The sequence below is a fragment of the Phaenicophaeus curvirostris genome, chromosome 14 (genome assembly GCF_032191515.1).
Source record: "Phaenicophaeus curvirostris isolate KB17595 chromosome 14, BPBGC_Pcur_1.0, whole genome shotgun sequence".
Taxonomy (NCBI): Eukaryota; Metazoa; Chordata; class Aves; order Cuculiformes; family Cuculidae; genus Phaenicophaeus; species Phaenicophaeus curvirostris.
In genome coordinates this window covers 3,269,233-3,292,741 of record NC_091405.1, presented here as the reverse complement: position 1 = coordinate 3,292,741, position 23,509 = coordinate 3,269,233, and the positions used below count along the sequence as shown (strand labels likewise).

General features: G+C 39.9%; 1 long non-coding RNA gene across 1 annotated transcript in view; it reads left to right on the top strand.

Moving 5' to 3' along the window:
• Positions 1 to 23,509, top strand: part of LOC138726521 (uncharacterized) — a 185,316-nt gene that overhangs the window by 100,840 nt on the left and 60,967 nt on the right. The window lies entirely within an intron of this gene.

Sequence of the window (23,509 nt, the reverse complement as noted above, 5' to 3'; positions counted from 1 at the left end):
CTTTGACTGTGCTATTAATTTTTTATATATATATATATCAGTAGGCCAGACAGGCAGATTATTATCACTCAGCAACATCAGCAGGAACAGGATCAAAAGGCAGGACAGCATTTAACCAAGAAAATACACACACGTGACACCTCGGAAAGAGAGCTGAGGAGTTCTGCGAGCAATTAGAGTCCCAGTGAGGGTCCTGCTGTTGTGACTCTGCAGCCAAGACATTACTGAGCCTGACCTATGCACTGCATGGGGGCTTAAAATGCATAAATATGAATATAACAAAGTAACCCACATAAGAACTCCCGTAGATAAGTTGGCTTTTTTTCTGAGATAAGATATAATAACTGTAGTGTGATTTCACAGGAAGCTATTTGTGCATGAAGAGAAGAGCAATATAGAATAGAGTCAAAACTGTTCTCCACAGTGCATGATCCGGTAGTTTGTGGAGAAGAATGTCTCTGTGTTGGAAAGCACTTTTTGCACATTTTAGCAGTCTGCTCTGAGTGAATGAAATTGTTCGCATGGCTAAGTGTATTGCTTTATTCCCCTGCATTGCAGGACAGAAGAGGAAAAGGAGAAGTACAAACTGGTGTGCTACCCGGTAGGGTAGGTGATAGTTGTGTCCATTACTTTGATCCTTATTACTCACCAACAGTTTTAAAGAAGAATTAACCCAGGGTATGCCCACAGCGCAGGCACGTGTCTGCTTTTCAGCAGCGCGAGGTGTTCTCTGCTGAACTCCATGCTGCAAGAATTTGACTGTGAAGAGCAACAAGGACCACTGTCTTCAAACTGTCACATGTGCTGTGGGTATCGATTATCATGGTGTTCTCTTTTCTAGTAGCCTCCTTCTCATGTAGCTACTCCTCAAGAGGTTTCATATCTATACTTCAATCATATTACCAATAGGAGGAGCCTTTCTGCATTACCAGTTTCTTACCATCCTTAGGGATCGCTGTTAATATATGTACTTTTCTATTATTAAAAACAAAAAAAGCTTTTTCTCTCTGTGGTGATCGAAAGGACTATTGTTGTTTTGTTGTTTGCTGTCCTCTGTTGATTTTGGCAGCGTACACTGAATTATTCATGTCGGCTCTACATTTGATTTTAAAGTATTTCTTGATGATCTCTGTTTCCTGTGTGGTTTGTGTGGAGCGGAGAGGTTAATCTTTAAAGAGATTTGTCACTTGCAGCACTTTGTTCAGGAGAAGAGGCTGCCTTCAATGCCTCCTTCCACCGTGCTGTCTTCCTCACAGGCCCAGGTGCTGCAGGTCTCAGGTGGCGTCGTTACGGCAGGAATAAGCCATACCCTTCCCCTGCCTCCTGGACTGCAATTCAAAAAAAGCTTGGATAGATGACAGAGTAAAAGTCAGACCGAGAACAACATGGTACCTAGTAATTCACTCTGTCATAATATATAATAATCACAATAATTATTCAGAATTACAGTGGCAACCAACCCCCTGTCTTTTATAGCAGAAATTCTTGTGAAAGAACAGGTCTGTGTGGATGTGCATTCTGCCTCAGGGAGAGAGTCGGGACCAGAGAAGGGAGAGTTGCCTGTCAGTGGATGGTGTTGGTACACAGAACTGCATGTGACAGAGATAACGGGTGAAGAAAAAAGATGGTTCATAATGTTGATGATACTGCAGCGTGGCCCAGGCTTTCACCGATACCCACCAGGGTGACATGATTTCAGCAAAGCAGTTTGTTAAAGACACTGTGTGAGTTTGACAATGTTTCTTATCTGAACTGGAAAATATTCAAACTTTCACTTTTAATACAATCACATGAACAGTATTCATATATCCTGGTAAGAGCCACAACAGATGAATGTGGAGTCCATGAGTTCAGTCTGGTACCCAACTTCATAAACCAGAGTGGAGGATACCAGAACTTGGTTCAGATGAATAACATCACTGTGTCCCGGATTTGTAGCTCTTTATCTGTCTGAAACTGTTTTCTGTTCTTTCACTTTCTTCTCCTTCATCAGGGACTCTGTTTCATAAATCATCCGTTACAAAAGCGTTATAGAAATGTAAAATTGTAAGTCTAGGGAGAAAATAACTTGAAAGAAAGAAAATAATAAATTATCTGTTGTTTATTAAGATAATAAAGATATTTATTTTAATAAATAGCACATTTTTTTCTCACACTGCTATGATAGTGCTATGTAATTCTTGTGCCTTTGTAGCAGTTACAAGACCTGCATAGTCAGTTTTTCTTTGTCTCTCACATAGGCATCATCTTTCTCTCAAGAAACTGGGATCTAACAGCAGATGTTCTCTTTGCTCTATCTGCAGCTAAATCTGGGTTTATTTCTGTTCCTTAGAACAAACACAAAGGGCTGAAGTTTATAATTTCCTAAACTACAGCCTAAAAATACTTCTCTTCACAAAAATGGTTCATGATGACATTTTACAATGTCATTTACTATTTACATTTTACTGGGTAGCTGTAACAGAGATTTGCTGTTTGTCCGCACGGAGATGTATTGGAGCTTTACTGAGACTTGCTTTGACAGTCATTGGTTCTTAAATCTGTTGTAGGCTGTGGACTGCTTCAGACTGGAAGGTTCAAGGTAAACGATGTCTATCTTCACTGCTCTCACACTTTCTGCAGTCACACACCCTACATACCTCGCAGCCCTCCCCTCTGAGCCCCACAAAACCAGAGTCATCCATTCAGTCCATGCCACCATGTGGTCCTCACCTCAGGTTCCTTTTTCCACTGAAGCCATTCTGCAACCACAAGGCCATCAGAGTCCTGTGGTTCCATCTCCTGGTGGCTTAAACAGAAGTAGAGCCAGCACAAGCAATTTAGCAAGGCAACAAAACCGATGCTTTATGGAATTCATTTTGAGAAGGCAGGATTTTTCCAGCTGTGTGACTACTGTAAAACATAAGTAAGAGCTACAGTCTGTCTTAGAATCGTTGAATCATAGAATAGTTTGGGTTGGAAGGGACCTTTAAGATCATACAGTTCCAACCCCTCTGCCATAGGCAGGAACACCTCCCACTGGATCAGGCTGCCCAAGCCCCATCCAAGCTGGCCTTGAACACCTCCAGGGATGGGGCAACCACAACTTCCCTGGGCAACCTGTGCCAGTGTCTCACCACTCTCAAGGTGAAGAAATTCCTCCTTATATCTAGTCTAAATCTGGCCCTCTCCAGTTTATACCTATTGCCCCTAGTGTAAAGTATTTAAGACTAATAAGAACAGAAACAAGATTGTTGCTTCTTCCGTAGGCTCTGTCTCAGGGAATCAGTAAGCACTGATCCAGACTCCCAGACAGCAGGTTGACTGTCTCTTTTATGTTTTCCCACTAGGCAAAAGTTGGAAGATAAAGTGGGAATATGACAATAAATCACTTTTACGTGATGTTAGAAGAATTCACGATTAGGGCAAATGGTACACCCTAAGCAGTATTTTGCATAGATTTGTGTAAGAGAAGATATAGTATGCGTACACATCAGTTTTAATTTGAAAAAATGTCTTGGCTTTAAATGTAATATGGAAAATTTGCCTTTCTGTATAATAGGGATACTTTTGGCATATACCAGTCATTTTCCATTTCAAATCAGGAGATAAAAAATCTTTTGCAGTGCTCTTAAGTGGCATAAGGATTAATAGTGAGATACTTCATACTTAGCTTTTTGGCCTGTTGCTGTTAGTCTGAAATGGTCATGGTAAACAACTTTGAACTGGAAATCTCAGCCTCAAATTAAAAAGAAATAGATAGGAGGTCTATCTGTATAGAATGTATATTCTATCAAAGCCACATTAATGGGAATGTGAGTCAGGAAGGTACTGCAGCTGTTTTTAATCTGATGCCTTTATAAGTCAATGTGATAAGTGTGAAAATTACTGTTGTTTTTTTGTGGTTCATTATGTCCAAGGCAGTGGATCAAGCAAAGGCCTGGAACGCGTGCAGTACTGGAGAGACAGTGGAGGAGGACATAGCCACTAGTGGGTAAAAAATAAAGGCAAAATTATTTTAGTAGTTTCCCTTTCTACTGCTTGTTTTAATGAACTTCATAAGTTCGTACATACCCTTTGTACAAAAAGAATACCTTTGGCACTGCATTTCTATGGTGTCTCTGTGCAGAGGTCATTTCAAGGCTCTCCCTTGCTGTCTTGCTACCCACTTTGCTTGTGCAAACACTCTAGTTGTCCACACGCTCCTGTTAGGTCTTGGTAGTTCTGTCTGAAGGACAAAATTTCCCTCTGCGATCTGCACACCAAAGATTAACGAGCAGCTCTTGCTTTGAGTGGATCACCCAGTGAGATTAGCGGGGTGGCTTCCTTTAATGTGGATGCAAGTGTCAGTAGTTTCTAGAATGAGGGAGGATAAGTAGAAAAGAAGGAGTGCAGAAAAGTACATTAAATTCTCAGGTGACTGAGTTGATTCTTCTATATTTTGTATCACAACAGTGTAGAAATTAAAGCAGGGAGTGTATTCTTGCCAGTCTGCAGCCTGCAGTACAGTTTAAGCTGCATTCACAAAGGGAACAAGCGTTTGCGTTGCTAACAGCCTCGAGCTGTCTGTCATTACGTTTCTGCAAGAGGTTCCTATCCATGGCCAAGGCTCAGCAGAACTGATCAGACCTCATTTCTCCAGATCTTCTTTGTTGTGGGGTTAAACTCATCTCTGATCATAAACTGAGTTAAGTCGCTGGTCATGCCGTTTTCTGCTGGCTGCATTGCAGGGGTGACAACCCGTGGCACAGAAGCAGGAGGGAGCTGAAGGGCAGTAGATGGCAATTCAGCTTTTCTTTCTTGACGGAAAGCAAGGGGTGTTTCATACAAGGCCAGGTTGGCCTTGGGCATCCTCGTCTGGTGGGATGTCCCTGCCGATCACAGGGGGGTTGGAACTGGATGATCTTGAAGGTCCTTTCCAACCCAAACTATTCTCTGATTCTATGATTCTGTGATTCAGATACAGTTCCCTAGATGTGGCTTCTAGTCCGGATTAACTCTGACTTATGGTGAGTTGCTAAACATATTTATACCTTAATATTTCCACCACAAAATACAAGCAAGACTGAAATAGAATTGCAGTCTCTTAAGTATTTATTGAAGAATACACACACAAAGGGCAGTGGGTTTGTAATTCATTACTGAAAAAAAAACCGGTGCAAAACCTGTTCACTGCAGTAACTTTATAAATGTTGGAAACTTAATAGAATCTGCATGGATTTCATATTTCAGGGACTTCAGGTGATGTTATTGGCATATGTGACATACTATAAATCGCTTAATTAGCTGGCAGATGAAAATTACCAAGTGATGTCTCTCACTTGCTGCGCTAAAGCTGTGCTGTTGCAACTTGCTGTACGGTTGGTTAGTGGGAATTCATCCTTAGCTGTAGTCTGTGCTAGCAACACGAATGGAGCTGAAGAAAGAACGCTTCTGGATGGGACAGCCATCATTAATCTTGCTAATTAGTCATTTAGTTCAAGTATATTTTTAAAAAAATATTCAAAATATACATTCTTGGGAGCTGGACCTGCACTTAGTACTGGACAAATGCTTCAACTAATTTTAGTTTTGAGTTCTTTTTCTCTTTATATTATTTTATTCTTTCAATCTAAATATTTTAACGTTTCCTCAAGGCTGTATGAGGTCCGCAGGAGGAAGTCTATAGCTTTCATCTTGATTTATAGAGACGATGATAAAAGTTTAGTCTCACAGCTTGTTGCCCATTTCTCTGCTAGATTGCTGCCTACAGCATATGTTCAAAGACAGGTTGCCCATAGTTGAATGTAGCTTGATTTCAGTAAACATAGCCTACAGTAGAAACATATTGAATTTAGGCTAAACTTGCAGAGACACTGGAAGAAAAACATTGTGTACAGTGTTGGGTTGCAATTAACTCTGTCCTAATATTCATAAACCTGTATGCCTATGTTAGAGGGGTGGAAGGGGATGAGGTTCCATCCCCATTTCATATGCCTGTGGTTGTTGTGGTTTGTGGCTCAGTGTACAGAACTGAGGTATTGCCACTGGTGTTGTATGAATGTATCTTCTTGTGGATCGGATTTCCACATGACTCGGGAATCTGCATCTCAGGTATTGTGAACAATGATTTCTGTGCAAGTTTATTGCACTGTAGACAAGGAGCAGTATGAAACTGAGGAGAACAGGAGAATTGTTCATCCCCAGGTGAGGAAGACTGTCTTCATGTTTCCTCAGGAACCTAGAAGCAATATGATAACACAGTTGTTGCTTTGAGACAGCTTTCACTGTTACATGTTTTTTAATATGTGTGTATAAGAGAACATTTTTAAACATGACATGTGGACACTTATATATGCACACATGTATTTTTATATATGGACTACAAACACTGTTACGTCAATAAAGGCAGGGGAACTACATATTTTATTGACCAATGCCTTCAACGCTAGTTAGTTTAATATTAATTCAATAGTCAAATCGATACAGTTTATATGTTAGTGAGTGCTCACTATAGGAGAGTGTTCTCAATTTTACCAAATGGGAACTTGTGCTTATTTTTTCCTGCAGTAAGTATTCACTGAAACTAAAACACATTGTCACCTCACAAAACAAGGACATGTTTGAGTAAATGAATTTGTATGCTTTAAGGGACACTCATTCTTATTATTCCCTGAATGTATTGTCTGGAATTACTGCCATAAGGCTCTGCTACAGCAGAAAAGTGTTTTGCGCAGTCCTGTCCATGTGTTTGAGCCCACTCGTGTCAAAATTATTGCAATGCAGCATCTATAATTACAGATCTCTTTCAGGATGAAATATTTGATAAGAAAGGGACAGTTGTAGTTTGTTTTTTCTTTCTATCATTGAGTCAGGGCTGTACAAAGTGCTGCAGTAAACTGTGTTTCTACTGCTAATGATGGAAATATCTGTCGCTGACTTCCAGGACAGCCAGCCAACAAATTTGCAGTAAAAGAGAAGAAATATTCAGCTTAAATGCATCAGATGGAATGGAATTTTTTGTTACTTTTACTTAAGTTAGTTGAAAATGAATAAAGTGAAGGATGTTACTAGAGCAGTTGTTCATTAAGATCATCATCCATAACCTGCCTGTCGCACACCCCTTGTTGAGACCAGATTGTCTGCTGTAGGAAAGTTCAGATTAATCTATCCCTTATGTTGTCATACTTGCTGGAGTGGCAGATTAAGATTCTATTTTTGGTGCCTAATTTCTAAATTAGCAGTTTTCATCAATCCGTGTTTACTGCTGTCACAGAAGAACAAGCTGGGATGTGCACAGTCTCGCTGAGTGATGTGTAATTATAAAAAGCCGAGGATGTGCCCTTGTTGAGTGCTAAATGAGATGGCAGCAGTTCTTTTCCTCTGTGAATACACTGATGAGCTCTTTTTTTTGTGTAAATTTAGTACATACATTCTTTAATAGTTAAGGTATTAGAACAATTTTTTCCTATCGCTGACTCGTAATTGGTTAAATTTAAAGGAGATTTTTCCCCAAGTTTGATAATTTTCTTTTTCTGACTCTTTTGTGCTGTTCCAGACCCTCCCAAGTGGACAGGCTTACTGTATATATTGCAGTGGTTTGAATACAGCTTTAGTTATTGAGAAGTACTATAGAAGAAAATTACTTTCTCAGCTTGTATGAAAAAGAGGTCAACCCTCAAAAGGTTAAAACATACCTGTCACTGGCTGATGGTTCTACTAGTGAAATTCCAGGACAATATCTAACAAACTTATCAGAGTGGAGTGAATGATGTCTTATTTGAAGGAAGATGCCAGGGGAGGGTGAGGTTGGAGATTAGGAAGAGGTTCTTCACCCAGAGGGTAGTGGAGCACTGGAGCATCTCCCAGGAAAGCAGTCATGGCGCTGAGCCTGACAATATTCCAGAAGCGTTTGCCAAATGCCCTCAGACACATGGTGTGAATGCTGAAGTTGTCCAGTGCAGGGACAGAAGTTGGACTCAATGACCCTTGTAGGTCACTTCCAAATCAGGATGTTCTATGATTCTATGATTTTCTTCCTGAAGTTATGTTCATTGTAGACACACACCCTCAGTTCTCTTGGTGAACTCGGATGAACTACCTTTCCTAAAATGAACCTTTCTGAAAACTGTCACTCTTTAGATAAACTGGAAACAATCCACCAAACTCGTTTTACGATCTTAAAAGATGTTAAGCTTACTGGTAGAAGTCTCATATGAGCTAGGAAGTAGCCATTGTAGGGAATGAAAAGCGAAAATGGGGCCAGCAAAACTAGCAGTTATTAGATTTTGGCAGTGAGGAGGGATTTCTGAGAAGAAAATGTTTGCAGAGAGGAGGATATTGTTAATGTTGAGGGAAAAGTCAGGTTATTGGCTAAGATCAGTAGACTACTCTTCCCTGTCTTGTGTAGTCACTGCCCAGTGGAACACAGCAGTTCTTGTTGAGTAGCCAGGACTCACATCACATGGCCTGTTGGTGTGTAGTGGTACCTCCAATTCAGTTTTAGAGCAGAAAACACACAAAAAAAGTGTCAGGTGATAGCACTCACTATAAATATGAACATGTTTTTCGTGTATCTCCATGTTACACTAATTTATACTGGTTAATCAAATCCAGTTCAGGTGCTACTTAACATAAGGCAGAATGAGATGGTTTTTAATAGGTCATCTGTCTCTCTCAGAGATATTCAGATTAGCAATAGTTTAGGAATTCCATATAATCATATGCATTTAAAAACATTCAGATTTGTCTTAGTAGAGAAATCATAGAATGGTTTGGATTGGCAGGGACTTCAAAGATCACCCAATTCTCACCCCCCTACCATGGGCAGGGACACGTCCTACTGGATCTGGTTGATCCAAGCCCCATCCAGCCTGGCCTTGACTTCAGGGATGGAGCAGCCACGAATTCTCTGGGCAACCTGGGCCAGGGCCTCCTCTCACAGGAAAGCATTTCTCCTCAAGATCACTCAATCTCCCCTCTTACAGCTGAAACACACCCCTCTTGTCCTATCCCTGCACTGCCTGATCAAGAGCCCATCCCCATCATTCCTGCAGGCAATCTTAATATCAAGGTGCTCCTCTGATTTGCGTTTCCCTACTACACAAACGCCTGGATGGTGAAGGAGCATTTATATTTCTTAAAGATATATATGATAGAGTTAGGTACCTTAATGAACTGCTACATATTTAAAAACTAATTACACATGGAAATGCTATCACAGATTGGACAGAATTATTTCTACCTTTGATATTTTTATTCCCCATTCTCCCTTTTTACCTTATCAGGAAGGTCATTCAGGATAAGCAACTGACTCTTTATTCAGACCGTGTTTTTTCTTAAAGAAGGGTCTTTCAGTCTTGAAAAGGACTTATAATTATTCCATTGGGTTTCTTTAGATATGTTTGCTGAACTCCTCAGGGAGGCTTTGATATCCTGACACTTCATGTTAGTGCAGTGTGTTTGCCAGAAATATTCTTTGTCAAAGAGGTTGCAGAGCTTTCTTCTGTTCACCTCTTGAAGCTGCATGGCATGCAGGTGCCTACAGTGAGCAAATGGGATAAAGAAAACGGTGTAAAAGTAATTACTGTCAGCTATGTGGTGCAATAACTTGAAAAGATCAAACAGTGGAGGAGCAGCGGTTCATTCAGAGTAAAATGGTAAACATTAGGTTTTGATGAAAACATCTAGAATCTCTGCTATGGGGTGCCTTAAAAAAACTCCAGTGAGAAATATTCTGAGCACCCCTGTGCAGGTGAAGTTATTTCAGATTGGGGTTCCTCCCCGAGCCCTGGATAGGAAGCTGTGCTGACACAAGTTTAACGGTGTCAGTGGGACTCTCTTTCAATCACAGCTGGGCACTATTATCTTGGATAACAGTAGGTCTGCACACCGTATTTTAATCCTGGAAGTGCTAACACACTCAGGTTCTATTTTCCATTTCTCTGATACAGACTTCTTACTTTGCAACTTCCAGAAATATAGACACAGAGAAGCACTAGAATAAATCATAGTGATTTTCATTCTACTTTAATAAATCGTTGCCTAAATTGTCAACACCACTTCACTATTAGTACTAAGTAAACTAGCTTTTATAAAATACAAGCAACTTGATAATTTATCTTAAGCCCCAATTTATCTTCTTCTTGTTTTTAAAGGTAAGATATAATACTAAGTGAAAATAAGAATTGCTTCCCTAAGGAAATTTTAGTGCAATCAAAGTAACCTGACTGTGCATGAGTGAAAACAATGCCAGGCTTAATGAAATTTAAATTATATTAGAAGAAGGGACAAAATGAGGGATTCCAAGCAAATTGACAATAACACTGAAGAGTGGATGCAAAATACTGTGGCTTCAAATTAAATGTGGAGGGGGAAACTAGCTCATGCAATGCGTTCTTTTGAACAAGGGGAAGGTAAGAATGTGGAAGTGGCTTGAGGGAGCGGTTTTGGAGTGCAACAGATGAGGGGTGATGATGAGAAGGGAGGTGTAGAGGTATGTAAAGCCTCCAAGGTGAGTGCAGGGAGAATGAACTTTAAAGTCCAACTTTTTGCAGAAAATGTAATTTTAAAAAGAATATATTTCTCAATAAATGGAGGATTGCTATGCAAGTAATAGATCCTGGCTGGAAAGCTGTTCTCCCATCTTCAGGTCTGTCAAAAGCATAAACGTGAAGAGGACCAGAAATGAATGTCTGCCAGATGCAAACATAGCATGAGCTTAACATAATTGTTCATTTCTAATTCCAGTTTAGAAGTCGTAGGCATCAAGGAATTTGTTGTTGATTGACTTAATAGCCTTTACACTTGTCATAATATCTCATTTCCAAGAGGCCTGGTTTGCGTGTTCTTATCACAACCTGAGGGCTGTGGTGTTTGCCAGAGATGGGTCTAGGACATCATTCTGCCCACGTGAGATTGATGGGATAACAGACCATTTGTAAGGGTCACTTCAGTATGATTGCAGTGTTTGATTTGTGCAACTTCTGTCAGTAAAGGTGTTTTACAATTTAGGGACAACTTTTCTTTGCTTTATCATACAGTCTGTGGGAACAGAAATCACTGTGTTCATCTAGGCCTGTCTGATAATTTTCTTTGCTCCTCCTCTCTACAAGGGCTTGCTTGCCATGTGGAGAACCAAGGAAAGGTGCGAAAACCATTTTTTTTTTTTTAAATTCCAGTCTATCTCACTATCTCTCTCTGGGGGCAAAACACAACTTTCCTCAGAGACTGCTTTCAAGGAGGTTTGAGTCAAAACGTCACCAGTCAAAGCCTTTTGCAGGTAAACACCAGCACAGTCCAGGGTGTGACACGAATACTGATGTAGCTGAGAAACTGCCAAATTCCTCTGCACATACTCAGCCAGGGCTGGGAATTGGGATTTTACCTGGGATGCAGCCTTCAGGTTAACTTTAGACTCTCCTTTCTTCCTAAACCTATGTGGATACAGTTATTTTGATTTTAATGCATTTCAACTTCTGCAATTAATTTTTCTTGTCAGAAAAAAAAAAAAAGTCAAGTATTAGGCCAACTTAAGTCTCCTGTTTTTTTTTTTTTTCCTCTCTGTCTTCTTCAGAGAAAGGTGAGAACAGGTTTCTGGATCCTAATGTATTACACTGATATCTGTATAGCACTTATTTTTTTCTGTCTGGTGTAGGACCAGCAAAATACACATGCTATTGAACTATATTCATCTTCTAAGTCTAGTTGCTTAATAATGGAGTGGTGATACCAAAACAAACCTCATCTACTTATGTTTTTGTAGATCACCATCTCTTTTTACATTCATCTGTGGTCATGTTTCTTCTTAGGCAAGTACCCAAACAAGTGGTTTGGAGAGTAAATACAGAAGAGCTAGCGTCAAATGCCTTTTTATGTTATGTGCTGACTGTAGTGCAATATTTAACAAAGTTGTTAGCCAGTAGCTGCACGAGTCTACATATTATGAGTTTAAAGATGCAGATGTGAATAACTCTTGAGAAGAGTTGTGACTGTGTGTTAGACACAAAAGCTATGCTGCCTTCTTAAAGGTAGGATAGCCTCCATGGGATTTTTCCAGTGGAGTTTAGATCTGTTCCTCTAGGCAGAAGAAAAAAGAACAGGCTGTTCAAATTTCTTCTGATTCTACTGTAATCCATGAGTAACAAGGTAGACCCTTCTTGCCCACAAAGTAAGGTGAGTCTGGGGAGGTGGCAGAGGAATAAGTATAGTCAGCGGTCTCTGAATAGAAGAGTACCTGAAGGACCTCAAAGTCCTACAGCTTGTCTCCCTGCAGGCACTTACAGTATGAGCTTAATGGGAGCATCATAGAGAGTGACAACAACATAGAAGACAAACGTATGTTTCCATGCTGCATGAGTTAGGCTTAGTTTGTTTTCATTACAAGCATGTATTTGACCCGTGTGGATTTTCATCCCATCGCTATTCCAACACCTTAAAATCAGGTAATTTTCTGCTACATTACTGTTTTGAAACATTCAGCTTTTAAACATCTACATTCAGGACCATCTTTTGTATAACACTTTGTCAGGAAACAGTTTGAAAGTTGGAGAGATTCCTAATTAAAATCAATTAGAAGGAAAGTTGTCAGCTGCATTTTCCGTGCTCATCTGCACCTTTGCACTGTGTGAAAGGAAGAGGATTTCTGTCTCAGAACAGACTTAAGCTCCTCAGACTTAAGCTGCTCCTCAAAATTCAGGAAGTAAAACTGGGAATTAGGAACAGATAATTCTGCAGAGCACAGACAGGAAAGCTGCAGTGTAAATATGGGTTGTTACCATATATATACCGTTTTCATGGTATCAAATAATCATAAAGTCATAGAATCACCAGGTTGGAAGAGACCCACTGGATCATCGAGTCCAACCATTCCTATCAAACATTAAACCATATATATGTATGTATGTATATGTTTACATCCAGTGGATGTAAACAGTTGAGTATCTTTTTCTCAGCTCAGATCCACTCCCCTCAGCGCTCCTTGGCTTGGCCAGTGCACTGCGGCTATGTTATTTTTGTGATAATATTTAGATTTTATTTGAACAGGCTGGTAAACAACTGAGCTGTGATTCAGAAGTGTGTTTGGTTCTATTTCTTCTTTGGGGTAGTCCGTGTAACTGAGTGAGTACTGCCTGTTCCTCACACAGATCTTTCTCTATTAGAAATATGATCTTCTAGATAACTTTATATCAAGATTTTGTATAATTTGTTCTTCACATCTCTATATCTTTTCTACTGCTTCTTCTTCCCATTCTTTCCTTGTCTGTTCACAGAAATTGTTCACAATTAAGTTCTGTTATTCAGAGAAATGATATGCTATCAAAATGCGCCATTGCAAGGATTTTATTGTATGTGTATGAACTTTGAAGCAGACTTCTTTGCTCAGGTAAGCCTTAACATCTTTCTCAATGCCGTTTCTGTCCCAAGTGCGCAGTCTGCTTTCATTAAGATACAATGCAGTGATGTTGAATTCCACATTGATATTTTGAGTCCTGGGTTACCTCAGTCCTTCTCATCCAAGGGGAAACTCTGTTTACTCAAAATATATTGTTTCTACTTTCGCTCATTTCTAGCAAATACATTTAAATGTTTCCAACACAATGGTAGTTTCACACAAACAGGGAGAGTTACCTTAAAGGAATAAAAGCAAGCTCCCAGTTTTATCATCTTTAGTTCTTCTGTGAGATTGACTTAACTGTGCAAACTGTGTCCCCATTTTATTGTTTACTGAGGATGCAAATGACCAATTGCCATTTGTCTGGCTACGTGCAGTGCAGTTTAGAGAAAAAAAAGAGGTTATATTCCATTCTAGTGCGTTCTACTTTTAACAATTGTTACTCTTCCAAATTTTAACACATTTGTTTGTCATCCCACATATCTTTGGTAACGATGAGATGCACTTCCCTCAGTGCTCGTCTGTTCTTTTAACAATCCATGTGAGTGACACAGATTAATAAAATGTGGCATTTCAGGATCCAGAGTAAAATATGAAATAAAAAATGACTGTTTGAGGAAAAATTAGTCATATGCAGAGGGACCTATTAAAGTTGCCTCACATACCAAGCCTTTGTTCTGAGCATGTGTGACTGGAAGTGCAAAGCTCGGCTGTCAGAATTTGTTTAGCTAATGATTCTAACTTGTTAAAATTTTAACCATGGCTCCTTTTGTTGTGCTTCAAAGGATTTGTAATGCTCTTTATATTAATTTGTCTTATATTCTTGAAAATATAGATTTTTTTAGTTATTATTTGGGCATTGATCTGACTGCTCAGCAAACACTCTTTATATGTAATTTTCATTTTGAATATGGGGTTCGGTGTGAAAAGAATCTGCATAAAATTCATAGCTCATATATAAGCACTTTGTTATTCACTAAGACATGAGATACAAATCAAGTGTGGGAGAAGCTTGAAGCTAGACTGTAAGATGCAAATGCTAAAATCTATCACAATTCATGCTGTCAGAGAAATACACATTTAAAAATCCTTGGTCTTGTATAATAATAGACTAAAACACAAATAGCATGCTCAAACATAAAACTTTTAAGAATGCTTTTGTTTGGGGAGAGCCTGAAAAAACCCTAAAAGTACAATGTGCAAAAGAATTCATAATGACTCTAAGTTTTCAGTGTGTCACTATCAGCCCCATTGTCTTTATTCTGTCTTTGTGTGGCAAACAACAATAACAAAGGATTTAGCTTTCTGTGATAAGCTTCTGAGTAACCATCCAGTCACAAAAATGTCTGTGTGGCCCCTTACCATGGGGTAAAGGTGATGCAAACCAGTGTTAGGTTATGATGATGTTTGGCATTGTTCTGTCCTCGTGCTGGTCCCGGTCCACACTGCAAACATTTTGCTCCCTGAGCTGGTTCCAGCACCCAGCAGAGTGATTGGAGACGATCCTTGGGTTTTCAACAGGCTTTGGAGTAAGTGCAGTTTGCTCCTTATGCAAATGTTCAAAGCATAGAGCCGCCTTCTCCCAGTATGCACAGAGAGGTGAGCTAACCAGCTAAAGGGTAAAGAGAGATGGTTTTACACAGATACATCCAAATGCAGTTGTTCGTGTGTGCGTACCTTCCTCATCATTGGAAAAAAGGTCCTCCTGGAACATCTGTGGGAAAAGACAGGCAGCTTTAGAAACCATTTGAAGAGCTGGGTCCAAGCCAAAAGCAGAGATAGTGAACAGTGGTGTGAGATAGGTTTCAGTAAAGCAAAGAACTGAACTTGCTGCTTCTTGCCACAAAAAAATCTGACTGTTCATGAACTCTTGATTTCACAGGGAATATAATTTCTTTTTCATCTGTTTCTGATTGGGGGTTGAGCTCTTGAAGACATTGCACAAAGGAAGAAGCAGTCTCCTGTTAATCTGCATGTCTCTTGGTTCTGCTGGTCTCTGTTGGGACAGTTTAATACCCACCTGCCCATTACTTTCTTTGTAGTAAAATGCCCCTGTTAAAAATAAAGCTTGCTCAAACTTCCCGTATCTTAAAAAGTCAGAGGGTTCATAATTAAATTCTTCACCTGGTCTGTGAGGTAGAATCTGCACATAATAACAAATCCCTTTACTACCAGCAACCAAGAAGTTATTGGTTGGATCTCTTGTGGCTAAAGAAGGTAGTCAGGCATGAGTTGGGTCATAGAACCCTGCAGGAGGCAGCACTATTTACAATGCACTGTGCTCACAACCAGGCTGCGCTGATAATTGTATTTTTATACCATATTGATTGGTAGATTGCACTGGTATCAACTATAAGGATAGAAGAATATATAGAAATCTGTGCAATTAAATTGCTATAAAAGATTTGTTAATTCAAAGCACTTGCACGTACATTCAGTATGTGCTTTGTATTTTCTTTCTGATAGAACTAAAAAAGAAGCTACATGGATAATTACAGACCAAGAAATGTAAAGGGTTTCCTATTGGTTTGGGAAAATATTATGCATGGAACAGTGTACCACTAAATGTGTCCCAGTATATGTACTATTTGTATTTTTACAATTCCCATTTTCTGGAGCCAAAGATTGGTTACCAGTGTCAAATAGTGACCTTCTGAACCAGCTTTTCTATCATTTATGCAGTGACAACTTTGTTCCTCTTCATGTGTGAAGCTTGAGATTGTGCTCTCTTTCTGTCTCTTCACAGCAGAGATTTTGTCGTGGCAGTTACTAGTGAGCATATGGAGGCAACAGCCTCTTGGGCATCAGAAGCTGAAACATCAGAACAAGCTGCATTAGTGGGCAAGTTGAAAGGTACTTCATTGTGGATGAATATCATGTAAAGTATTCTATCTGCAGGAAAATGTGTGTGGTTTTCTATGCAAAATCAAGGGGATTCCTAACACTGCCCAGCTTGGAAATGGGCGCTCACGTGTGCGGGTGGCCTAGGATGCCCGTACACTGTGGCATATTTTTGGATTTCTCTTGGATTAATATCACGCTTCAGTGCTTCCATCTGTCTGTGTACTGGGAGCAAGTGTTGGAGGAAGGTAAGTGATAGACAATCAATTAGAAATGCAGGCAGAGCTTAGGACTTTAGCACTTTTCAGTAACTTCTTACTGGTAAGGTGCTGCCACACTGAAATGATAAACAGGCTTATACAGTTTTCAAAATAAACAAAATCCATTTCATAGAGGTAATTAATAAAAACCTGTGAGGCTGAATAACGTTTCCAACCTTCCTTGTTCGGAGAGCTCAGGAAAACACAAGAGATAGGCAGAAGTTATTTTGTTGTCATAACAGTCTGGGATGGACTTGGTTAGATAACTGACATAATTTCCTGGAGACTAAGCTAATGATTTCAGAGCGGTTTGGCAGGTCTGCAGGCACAAAGCAAAAGCATTGTCTGTGTTTTACCATCTTAACCTACCCTGCAAACTCTGCTTCAGAAGTCAAGCTCCCAGCTTTCCTGACGCTGTGCCTTCAAATCCATTTTGAGCAGTGGAGGCATTGTGTGTGTCAGGCTTGGAAGCGCAAACTATTAGCCTAGAAGTTACTGAGTGAAATAAATAAAGTGAAAAGCCTATCAGAAACTTAACCCATATGGTTTAGCAATCACTAAACCAGCTAACAAATAGAGACGATTTAAATTGCCTCACAATGCCAGTTGCTTACAGAATCCCTGCCATCCTCTTGATAGGTTAAAAAAATAATCTATTTGCAGCTCTAAGGTTGAAGAATGCAATGAATTTAGCAAGCTCAAGCCTCACTGCACTTGTCTTTCATGCTACCAAATGTGTCCTTTTAAGATATTATACTGTTTCACACCTGATTGAATAGGGAATTTAAGAAGATATCTTCTCACGGTATATCTGTTCTTAAGTCTCTTATCATTTCTTAATGTTGGAACACAAACGTGCCAATATCCATGGGACACTTGGAAAATATTTATACAAAATGTCATGGCCAATGCTTTTAAAGCTTTATTTGAATATCTAAGGAAGACTTAGATTTCATACTTCACAGAAAATATTAGACCACTCATCCGCAGACAAATACCCTCTGCCATAGCAGATTCCTTTGAAAATAGTGGCTAATGACATTAAAAGGGTCGGCAAATGGCAACCTGAGGGCGACAGCCTAACAATGACCATGTTTGTCACTAGTGTAATTCCCTTCCAGTTAATCAAATTGCAGCAGAAATTATTTGGCCCAATTAATCTGTAGGCAATGTCTTCGGAGAGACTGACGGGCATACGAGGGCTGTGTATTTGAACAGCGATGCTCTGCGACAAGCTCCTGAGTTCCAGTCTGTGTTGTGGGAAATCACATGAACCTTGCGCAGCAGAAATTTGTGATGTGCTTACATCTCCCTATCTTCCTTAAAGATCGCACATTTCTAAATACCTAAATTATCTCAATATTTCAGTGGTTTACATAGTTATTTCTAGCTTCGGTTTATAAATGTATCAAAGCAATATGGTGGTGGTGCATGCAGATGAATCTCAGTGCATCTGTGTGTTTACAAAGGTGTTGGTAGGTATTTATACCTCTATACATAAATATGGATACTGCAGATGTACCAAACATTTGTAACATTTTCATGCTCTAAATAATTCAGTGTGTTTGGGGTATTGGAAACAAAGATTGCCTTGGGATATCAGTAGGTCATACATTCAGTGAGAATCGGCTTCTCCATTAACCAGCCCTGGCATTGAATCAATAGAGTGTGAGTTATGCTGGCAGCTTGTGCATTTCAGCCTCATAAAAAGTGAAAAAAACCTCCCGAATTTCACAATGGCTTATCCGGAGCAGAAAGAATCTCGGTGACTAATTTTGCATATGAAATTAATGAAAGGCTGAGGAGAACAACAGAGCTCAGAACATTAGAAAATTCTTTGTGGATAGGGTTTGTGTAGAACAGTTAATAAGTGTTATAGTTTCCCTCATTTCTCATCATAGTTCTTTTCTCTTTGGGTTTCATGGGGTTTTTCTTGAGAATTAAAGGCTGTGTGTTAAGAGCCCATTCCCAGGCTTGCAGAATTGACTGAAGCTCTGTAAGCAGTAAGTATATAAGAACATACGCAGGAAGCTGCAATTTCTTATTCAAAAGACTGGCAATGTTTATGCTCAAGAGTCATGAAGGTGAGGCTAAGTTAAATTCTTTTAATAATATGTTTCTGAGTTTGCAAATGTTGCACAGTCCAAGAAGAGCGTTCATGTGCTTCAAGGTGCCTGTGTTTCTGTGAGTTCATGTGTGTGCACAATATGCCCAGTCAGATCAAAAGCGTTCAGCATCAGGATATGTTAGGTTCTTTCCTGCTTACAAACTGTCTTCTATAGCAAACTGACCTTTCTCTGAATAGGTCAGCACTCTCACAGAGCCCAGGGACCACTCTCTGACCTATGTTACAGTGATGAATGTCTGGAGTATCTTCCCTGATGCCAGAACAGCCGCTCCATTATGAACCGGTGTGAGAGCAGAAATTTCACTGGGAGCTGCCTTCAAGTATCTGCGTAAACAGTTTAGAAACTTAAAATCAGTTTCTTTGCAATGGTAATTAATTTAAGAAAGGCTTTAAGTGTAGCATCTGCTCTCTGCCAGTAAAAGTAAAGGAGCAGATCAGAGGACATGTGGATGAGCAGGTGAAAAAAATCTCCTAACCTTTAACCTTAGGGATTGTAATTTGTGTTCACCTTGGAGACGGAGGTCTACAGAGACAACCAAAATTGTTGTTGATGGATAAGCAGAGCCAACCTGTTTTCTTTGCCAGCTCTCTTATAACCTCTGTAAGCAGCAAAGTTGAGATGACTATTCTGTTCTAGAAAAAGGGAAATAAAATTACTTTACTTTGAATTAAGCATGGGTATTACTGACAGACTCCATCACAGATGATCAGTACAAAATTCATGTTACATATTACTTGACATTTTTTTCTCTCATTGAAATTAAAGAAATTTAGGATGCTTTCAAACAAAGCTGTGTCTAATTCTCTAAAAGTGCACTTGTCTGCCTGAGGAACCTTCAGGAATGTCTGTTTATGATAAACCACTTCAAGCATAAAGTTCGCAGATGTGTAGAATGTTAACAACTGTAAAGAAAAACCATTTCTATTTAATTCAGATCATTTTTCAATTTATGTAAATTAAAGGCTTGCAATTTTTTCTCTTTTGTCCCAGATCTCAATTTTCAGTGCTTTATTGCATCAAACAGGCAGAAAAAAAATGGATGCATTTACTGAAATGTGTCTTTAACACTAAACTTGAAGCAATAGGTACAATTATGCAAAATATCATTGGACTTAGCTCCTCATGATACTGCCATCACCAAGTCCTCCCAAGTGTTTGCATTCAGTCCAGATTCAGTGCTGGATCTCAGATGTTATGTGTTATTTCACACTCATTTATGATGGGTTTGTTGTGTTGATTTAGACCTTCTGCCAGGCTGATTTCTAACTAGAAGACCCTGAGGAACAGTGGCTAAGTGAGAGCTATGGAATCCAACACAGTGTTGCCACTGTGTCCAGCAAGCCAAATATGATCCCACCGTGTACCTCACTACCTATGTGCGTTTTGCCTCATCTTTGGGGAGTGAAACCTAGTACTACCTTCTTCTTTGTCTTGCTGATTCAGCCGCATTCTCCATTTGTGCAACAGAAACAGGTGTTCTAAAAGAAAGGGGAAAAAACAAAGAGGAATCTTGTACACAATATGGTCATTGCAGAATTATTTTTCCTTCCGAAACTGTAGGGTTTTATTCCCTACCTGTTGTCCTTCATTGTTTAATGGATGATGTACCTAAAAGTTGCAGCATGTCACTGAACTTTCTCCCCTGTGCTCTGTGTGTGTTCATTGCGTGCATGTGCATGCATATGCAAGCATCTGTAACCTTATACATACTGAGAAGGGTGCAGTTACTCCTCAGGCTGCGTAACTGTGCTGTGCACAGGCAGGAGTGGTTAGGTGAGAAGCGGGTAGGATGAGTAGAAGCTTAAACCAGGTTATATAACTAAGTAATATTTACTATATTATATTGTGGGGAAGATGTGATGATTGGTATTGGGTAGTGCTGCAGACAGGGGGCTCGTGAACTGCCTTTAAGCACTCAGGAAATCAATTTATTTCTAAGGTGAAGGTCAGACTGTGCATGAAGATGTCTGGATCAATGGTCATCATAGTAATGAACCAGCTTACACTATCATCCTTTCCTCCTTGGACTGTGTTCACTTCCATGAAATACTTTGCCATGGGTTTTCTCACAGATCGAATACCCTCTATGACAAATCAGGTCATTGAATGAAGGTCCTGGTTCTCGATCAGTGATCCCAGAGTCCCTGAGAAGCTGAAACCTCTGTTGCTTCTAGTGTCACAAGGGTATGCATGTTAAGTGGGCTCTATATAAAAGACAATGACTATATTGTCATGGTATTCTGCTATGTTGCATGAATAATCGATTGCATCCATGAGTTGAAGTATGAAGGCAAGGAAGTACAAGACTGGAAAGCTTCTACCAGTAAGGATCATGTTCATATCCAATGGATGTTTTTCAATTGAATATTCTTGTGATCCCCACACAGGAGGCATGGATATGAAACCACACTCTATAGCATTTTGACATTGAAATTCAGCATTGAACCCAGCATATGCACAATGTGAGGTTTCCCAGGTGCTGCAGCATGCACAGACACCATGGATTGAAACAAGAATGCTCCCAGACCTTGTGCAACTCTGCTTTCACCTGTGTGGTTCACAAGTGAGCATGTTGGAGGTGTCCCTGCCCATGGCAGGGGGGTTGGAACTAAATGATCTTTAAGGTCCCTTCCAACCCTAGCTAATCTGTGATTCTATGTAGAGCTACAGACAGAGGATAAATGGGAACAAATGTCCTTACGGTATAATAGAACTACTGAAGAACAGCAGTGAGACTATGCTAGAGATGCTTTTTTCTCTGTCACGGTGTTCAGATGTTCTTGAGCCAGTTTGAAAGCACAGGCACAGGTGTGTCTTCCTTATGGCAGAGACAACAGACAAGATTAAGAGCAGTTTATTGTTCTGGGATGGAAACTGGTTTAAACAATGCAGTAGAGGATGAATACTGAAGAAATACTTTCTGTATATTAAGTGTAGATTTAACTTGTAATGTGTTCTAAAATTAAGGAAAAAGGAAATCCAAATGATGTGTCATTTCTTAATGTTGGTGAACAACTTCCATTTCCTAACATTGCATATCTAATAGCCCCAGAGTAACCCAGTAGAAATGTTGGACAAGTATAATCCAGTAAGGTGAAATGTTAAACTAAATAGCCAGTAAACTTGGGATAAAAGCCCTTAATCCCATGACCCTTTAATAGGAAACATGGAGCAGATATTACCAAGGCACAGCAGATGTTTCTGGATTGTTGCATGCACAAATTTGTGTATTTATTCACACAGAGTTGAAGTAAGAACTAGAGTTAAGCGCATCAGTCATAATTTACTTAGGGGATGTGGGCTGTTGGGTTTTAGCCATGCTAAATATTGTTGTATAGGTAAAGGCCTGCTTTGCTTTCTTTTTTGCACCATTCTTTTTTCTCAGTACGATCCTTTTGAAGAGCCTTCTCTGCGAGTGCAGTGTTGGGTTCGGAGATGTTGTGCTCGGTTCCTGTGCTCGAGGTTTACGGTCCTAGTAGTCACAGAAGTGGATGCAAGATTCAGCACTGGTGAGACCGCACCTCAAATACCGTGTTCAGTTTCTGGGTCCCTCACCACAAGAAGGATGTTGAGGCTCTGGAGTGAGTCCAGAGAAGAGCAACAAAGCTGGTGAGGGGGCTGGAGAACAGGCCTTGTGAGGAGCGGCTGAGAGAGCTGGGGGTGTTTAGCCTGGAGAAGAGGAGGCTGAGGGGAGACCTCATTGCTCTCTACAACTACCTGAGAGGAGGTTGTGGAGAGGAGGGATCTGGCCTCTTCTCCCAAGTGACAGGGGACAGGACAAGAGGGAATGGCCTTAAGCTCCACCTGGGGAGGTTTAGGCCGAACATTAAGAAAGAAATTGTCACAGACAGGGTCACTGGGCACTGGAACAGGCTGCCCAGGGAGGTGGTTGAGTCACCTTCCCTAGAGGTGTTTAAGGGATGAGTGAATGAGGTGCAGAGGGACATGGTTTAGTGATTGATAGGAATGGTTGGACTCGATGATCTGATGGGTCTCTTCCAACCTAGTGATTCTATGATTCCATGATTCAATGATTCTAGTGCCTTTTCCCTTTCCCGATGTAGTACATGGAAGACAGCTGTAAGAGAGAGACTCTAGATCTGGTTTTATGTAGTGTTCTCTCTGACAGCTATGCCTTGCTTTTCTACTGCCTAGTGCATAACTGGGGTTATTTATTTGACATAAGGCTGCTTTGTGTTGTGTTTCATCACCTTGGAGTACGGGCCAAAGAATTTGGATCTTGCTACGTGGCCTTCATTTGCATGGATGCTGTACATGTATGTACACTGGTTTGGATTGTTTTACTTTACTCAAACAAGACCGTATAGATATTTATCATTAAATAGAAATATTTTTTACCCTCGGCAGAATAATTTTTGAACTCTGTCTCTAGAGAACAACCAACCAGGAAAACATATTTTTATCAGGGTTTTTTCATACTGGCAATCTGGAAAGGTAGATATTGTGTTCTGTTACTGCGCTTGTCAGCACAAATATGTGTAGACTTTATTAATGTTTGCATTAGGAGCCTTCACTTACTTATGCACAATTATTGTAGCAGTTTCTGAAGGCAGCGAATTGAATTATGAGTTTTGTGTTGTTGCTTCAGATATGGTTAATTTGTCACTGAAAACCAAAAATAGGTTACTTGTGACCCTCTTTGCTAGTATTTTAGTTTTACATTATCACACATGCATTGTTCAGTCCCGTTTTGAGTTCTGTACTGGAGTAAAGGAACTTTTGAGAGGTGATATTTGTTAGAGAGGAGGTAAATTGGTATATTGTAGTATTTAAAAATACAGCTTTGTGATGAATACCATTCTATTGCAACAACCATGGAGCAGCAAGGGAGTACTGAGACAAGCTAAAAAATAATGTGTATGTATTCCTAACTTGATACAAATAAACATTATGCTTTTAAAGGATCT